Raw genomic sequence first — 6606 nt, forward strand, 5'->3', positions numbered from 1 at the left:
CTCTTGGTAATTTAGATCAGATATACCTACTATTGTACTGAAGTAGTTTAACACCAAAACCTTGAATCATTTTTCAGTAATGTCTAATTTAATCTAAATAACTGCAGTTTTGTCAACTCTTTGTATAATTGTTACATTTTTGTGTGCACTAAAACATGTTTCTTTTGTATTTACAGCATGGACTAATTTGTCGCAATGACAGTAGTCACTCCCTACCTGGTGGGAACTATGACACCTACACAGTAAACCTTGGCTCAAGGTACCATTGTAATGAAGGACTTTTCAATTCCTCAAAATTGAAAGCTAAATTTTAATTCTGGCAGATTACTCAAATTCCAGATTCCATCTTAATTTGCATCTGAGTCCAGCTTCTATGACAGGAGCAGAAGGAACTCTTCTTGAGGCCAGAGGCTAAGAGGAAGATTACTGTGGCAGTACCCGTGGAGAGAGTCATAGTCCGTGGAACAAGTGGGCACAAATTGAAAGATTAGCTAATGACACCACTGCTTCTCTTTCTGCAGGCAGAGTCACAGGTGCACAAAGTCATGTGGAATTGAAGTGAATTTGGATAAAGCAAAAGAGTCTAATCAAGATGAATTTAAAAGAGGCTGAGTCTCATGTCCAATCAGTTATAGTGATTTTTAGTGTTACACAAAATCATTGAGTGGCAATGCACAAACACTGGTACTGTATCTCACCTTGGGTACCAATATAGTAAACTGGGATTTGGTTGAGGGGGTGAAGGCTCTTCTCAAAGAACAACCATAATCCCTTTCTGGGTTACCCACAAAATGCCAATAAACTAACCTGGGATTAGCCGTCTGGTAGTTTGGCACAAAAGAAGTTGGTTAAATTCAGAAGCAAGGTGTAAAGTATTTATGAAGTACCCAATTTTGGAAAATAGAGAAACATTTAATAAAGACAATGATTACCATAAAACAACAATCCAATCAGTAGAACTGAAGGTATGAAATTTCAAAGCTTTAGGTAAGTATGGAGTCTAAAAACTTGGCCTGGGAAATTTAATTACACAGGAGTAATTGGCATAATTTCACGTACCAAAAGCTACACAAAATTACCAAGATTACAACATTACTCCACACTGCATTATTTTGGAGAGAAATTTTAACTTGAGATGTATCGTTCGGGTAATTTTTGAATCCAAGCAGCATTTTATGTATATTTGTTACCCAAGCAGACTGCATCCTAATGTTTTAGCTCAAAGAAACATATCTTAACACAAACTGCAGTATTCTGAATGCAAGTGGCAGTTCTTTCAGCATGAGTGGTCAACACACATTTCAGGTAGACTTTGTTACCCGAGCGGACCGTTCAACTAATTTTCAAATGCAAAGCAGCAAATCCGAACGTGAGCAACTGGAAATCAAATAGAAATTACATTTTTGAATTGTATTTTTAACCAAACGTTTGTGTAATATTTTCAGTGCAAGATGCATTTCATGTAATTATGCATAAATTCACAAAATATTTTTGTGGAATTATGCATCCTGAATGTACATGAGTTACACCCAACCTTACTAAAAACAGAAAGCAGCACTTGCGGTGATCTGGTTGTGCTAGACCAGTTGAAAGTTCACATGTTCAGGCTGACCACGATGGAGCAATGCCAGATAAAGACACCAGATTAGTCCCACTGCAAAAATTACCTTCTCAAAGTTAAGTGAAAAGAGTCCAGTTCCCGGTAGAGGAAGCTGGAGGAGAAGGGAGAGCGTCAATCATTGCTGTCACTGTAATGTAAAGAGCAGATAGGGCATTGCAGATGCACCCCGTGCAATGAGAAGATCCTGTCCGGCATTGTAGTCGGACATTGCTAGAGCTGTGCATTGGCAGTCATCGCAGTAGCAGATTATTGACGCAAAGAGCTCAAAACTCAGGGATTTCTCCTTATTTTGGCAGAGTAGTGCACTCTGATGCCACCCAAAGGTCCAGGACTTGGGGAGGTCCTCTTGAGGATCAAGGACTCATTCTAGCAGAGGCAAGCAGGACACAGACAGGTCTAGTTGCAGCAAGTCCGCTGAGAAGTTGCAGGGAGGCCTCTGAAGCTTGTTGGGCCTCAGTAGCTCAGAACAGGAGGCCAGTCAGCTAGCCCTTGGAGTCACCCCGGTAGTCCTAGGCTCAAGGAGGAGATCAAGGCTTCCTTCCTCAGGCAGCAGGGCAGTCTTTCTTCTGAATCTTCCGCAGGTCCAGAAGTGGTATGATGAGTAGCTAAAAAAGGTCTGATGTGTATACCTGGTGCCAGCCTTTGAAGTGAGGGAAACTACTAGGCCATCCCCCCATCTGGTTTCAGAAAGTTCAATCCTTCCCATGCCCAGGCTCCAATTGGTCTGGGGAGACAATAGGCTGGTGTCAAATAGCTAAGTGTGTGTGGAGTGTGTCCCTTTGAAATGGAATGGGAACAGAGAACTGATCCAGTCAGCACCTCGTCCTCCTTTGTCTCACTGTCTAGGACAAATACACACAATCCAACTGCCAACTATTCACAGTCATGTGTGTGAGAAGTTAGCCTGGCACATGATGTCCACTAGTTCGAATGGGCACCTTGCACCAGTCTAATAGACCCTTATTGATGGTGATTGTAAAGTCAACCTTATAGAAAGCTATCCTAGGGGTAGCAATGGCGAGCAGTCTTCAGGCTAAGACTTCAGAGAGCGAATTAAGCGAGTTGTTTTACAAATTATAATCCCTTGAGTACCAAATGAAAGCACACCGCCCAAGGTATAAATCAAATATATATGTATTTATTCTAAACACAACCCTTCTGCACTCTTTATGAGGTCAGAGGTAAAAGTGCAATACAAGTTACTTAATTAGCATACGATAAGTTGCACAGTATACGTGACGCCCTAGGGGCCTCACAAACCAAATACTAAAATAGTGGTATAAGAACCATGTGATAATTAGAAAGCATGACTGGGGCTACTCTAAACAACCAAAGGTTAGGATGTAGGAGGCCCACGGGAGACGCGTGCAGTGTCTAAAAACAGCCGCGAGTTACTATTGACTTTTTATGGGAAACAAACAAGTTACAAATTTACCATTAAAGGACACTTCTAAATGAACTACGATGGAATCCTTTTAGACTTAGACACTAGGAGGGCCAATACCCTCGAGACTACCAGAGTACTCGTGTTACCTCACCCACGGAAGCCGGGTGCATAGGTCTCTTTTGGTGTCGGGTTTCGTCATCGATTTCAATGGAGATCTGCAAAGAAGTGCTGCAGGCAACCAGAGGAAAAGTGTCCGGGTGGATCCAAGGGTGGGTCCAAGATCTGAAGAACCTGAAAGCAGAAAGGACAGAGTCTGGTCACTTGCCAGTGACCAGGGCAGCGATAGAAAGATTCCACCAGATGTCGAGTCATTTCAGTTGAAAAGGTGAAGTTTGTCTCTTCAGCCATGAGGACCAGGAGGTGTCAGCGACAACCCATGCAGGATGTCAAGATGGACTTTGGTGCAGACCAGCAAGATCTGTGGAACTTCTCCCTTGCAGGGAAGTTGGAGCATGCCTGGAGCAACTAGAAAGGCAAGTTGAAATAAAGGATTGTCTTCTTGAGGGCTCACTAGCCAACAGACTAGGAACTGTGAAGACGTGTCAAGCGGAAATGTACAAAGCAAGCCCACAGGCCACTCGTGGAGTGTGGAGCTCTGTGCTTCAGTGCAAAAGGTGCTCAGATTTGGGGCTTGAAGCACTCCAATGCACAACTTCGGGATACCTCGGGAAGTTGATGCAGGTAGCAAATGCAGGATGCCCAGGAGTTCCGGTCCCACGTCTCTCGTGTCCGCCACGGGTCTCTGCTTTGCTGTGAGCGAAGGTCAGAGATGTCTGGAAGTCTATGTCCTGTGTCACAGATTCTTCGGGATCTGGTGGGAGCCTCAAAAATGCAGACTGGCAAAGATACTTTTGGTGCCTGTTTGAACAAGGTGGTCACTCCTTGACCACAAGGGAGATGTCTTCCGTCTTCCAGTCGAAATGGAATGTCGAAGGTCCAGGATATATGTTTCAGAGTTTCATCCAGGGTAATCTATAGTCCTAGGCACTGGGATCCTATACTTATACTAAGTTTAGGGGTTGGACTAACTTTAAGGTCACTCCTATGGGTGGACCTGGGGTGGGGTGGTTACACCCCTTCCCCTTGGTCCAGTTTCACGCCAGAGCTGGGGCTGCGTGCCCCAGCAACCGGTTTGAACTGGGAAATGCATGGAGCACCTAGTGTGCCCTAGGCAGTGTCTTGAAAGCATTCACTGAATGCAGCCCTCCCTGCCCCAATACGCATAGAGCCTGTCTGGGGAAGTGGGCAGGAACCCTATTGTCCAGGCCTCCCCTGCCGGAGTTTCGTCCAGCATCAGGAGAGCGGACTTGTGTCTGTGGCAGCAGCATCCATTTTGTGATGCTGAGACTCTGTTTAACGTTAACCGGGTAAACTTGTAACTATATGTCTTCTCCCTCTAGAAGGGTGGAATGCAAACCCCCGCCGCCAGGACTGGCGGGGGGGGGTTGTATTCCAAAGTGTTTGACACCTTGCACAACATGTTTTGATAAAGTCAAACCAAAGTTAGCATTAACCGTGAGGGTTATAATGCACTTAAGAGTATATGGTATGGCTATATCATAGAACAGCTACAGGAGATGGTTCCGAAAGCTGCAGAAGGGCTCAGCTCATGCTAGTGCACCCTCTCACATAAAGCCAAGCACTCTGCCTCCAGGATTGTCAAGGCCTGCCTTGACTTATAGGTGTATATGTGTCTATATGTATATATAAATATAGGTATACTACATCTAAGTATGGGGTGATTACACCACCTTCCCCAGACTGTGTGAACAGACCTGTGGTGTCAGTTTGGAAGGCAAACCAGGGGTGGCACAATACATGCTGCAGCCCCAGTTATGTTATGTTATGTTAGATTGCATTTTTATAGCGCTCGGCTACTCGGAAAGAGTGTCCCGGCGCTTTCCACAGGCAACTTGCAGTGTTTGATCAACATAACAGATAAAAACAGACCCCAATAGAAAAGAAAGAAAGAAAAACCACCTAAACAGAAGAGTTAAAAAGCCATGTCTTCAAATTCTTCCTAAAATGAAGCAGGTTTGGGGTACTACGCAGTGCCAAAGGGAGCGAATTCCACATCTGGGAAGCCTTGAGGCTAAAAGAGCGCCCCCCAGTGCGAGCCTTCCTCACGCGTGGAACCACAGCAGTGAAGAGGGATTCAGAACGCAGTGAGCGGGCCGGGCGGTAGAAAGCTAGTCTTTTTTTCAAATAGCCAGCGCCTGAGCCAAAAAGAGCCTTGTGCATCAGGGTCATAGCTTTGAAAACAATCCGTTTCCGAATTGGCAGCCAGTGGAGTGACTGCAATAGCACAGAAGCCCGTGCCCGTCTATGCAGACCGAAGATTGCCCGGGCTGCCGAGTTCTGTGCCACCTGCAGACGCTGGACTAAGTAATCCGGGAGGCCTAGAAAAAGGGGATTGGCATAATCAAGCCTAGATCCGATGAGCGCCTGCACCGTAATCCGTCTGTGCTCCGCAGACAATAGGGGAAGAAACTTGCGGAGCATTTTGAGGATACCGAAGCAGGTGCCGGACAGGCCAAGGATGTGCGCTCTCAGAGAAAGTTGATTGTCGAGCTTGACACCCAAGTTCTTGGCAACCAAGGATGATTGTGCCGGAGGACACATGGCAGCTGGCCACCACTGCCGCCACTCGGGATCGGAGGCACAGCCAAAGAAAAGAACCTCCGACTTGCTGGAGTTGGCCTTCAGACAATTGAGCTGGAACCAGCTGAAGACCCTGTCCAAGCAGTCCCGGATTCTCTCCCCATCAAATGTCTGATCTTTTTCACAAGTGAAGAGGAGTTGTGTGTCATCGGCGTAGGACACGATCTGGGCTCCGTAGGCCTCCACCATAGCCGCCAGAGGGGACATAAAGATGTTGAATAATGTCGGGCTCAACACAGAGCCCTGTGGAACCCCAACACCCAAAGGCGGCATCTCGGCTGAGCTCTGGGATACCCAGACCGTCTGGCGGCGGCCCTCCAGGAAAGATGTAAACCATCTGAGCACCGTCCCCCGTAGGCCGATGTCATAGAGCCTGGCGAGCAGCGCCTTATGGGGGACGGTGTCGAAAGCCGCCGACAGGTCCAACATGACTAGCATGGCCTTGCCACCCCCATCCAAGGTCTCCCTGATGATTTCAGAGACCTCCACCAGCGCCGTTTCCGTGCTGAAGTTCGGACGGAAACCGGATTGGGATGGGTGGAGCAGATTGTTAGTCTCCAAGAAGTTAGACAAGACGCCATGAACATGTTTCTCGGTGATCTTGGCCAAAGCCGGAAGAAGTGAAATTGGCCTATAATTAGCCAAGACCTCGGCGTCAAGACCTGGCTTTTTCAGGAGGGGGATCACCATCGCCCTCTTCCAGGAGCGTGGGACACTCCCCTCACTCAGGGAGGCATTGAGGATCGGGTTAACCAGGGGATTCACCACTGCCGCCATCCCAGCCAAAAATTTGGCGGGGCAGGGGTCCAGTGGGGATCCAGATTTAAGGCTGGCTAACAGTGTACGGGACATATCACTGGAGACAGATGGAAAGTCC

Source organism: Lissotriton vulgaris, chromosome 3_1 (assembly GCF_964263255.1).
Source record: "Lissotriton vulgaris chromosome 3_1, aLisVul1.2, whole genome shotgun sequence".
In the NCBI taxonomy this organism is placed as follows: domain Eukaryota; kingdom Metazoa; phylum Chordata; class Amphibia; order Caudata; family Salamandridae; genus Lissotriton; species Lissotriton vulgaris.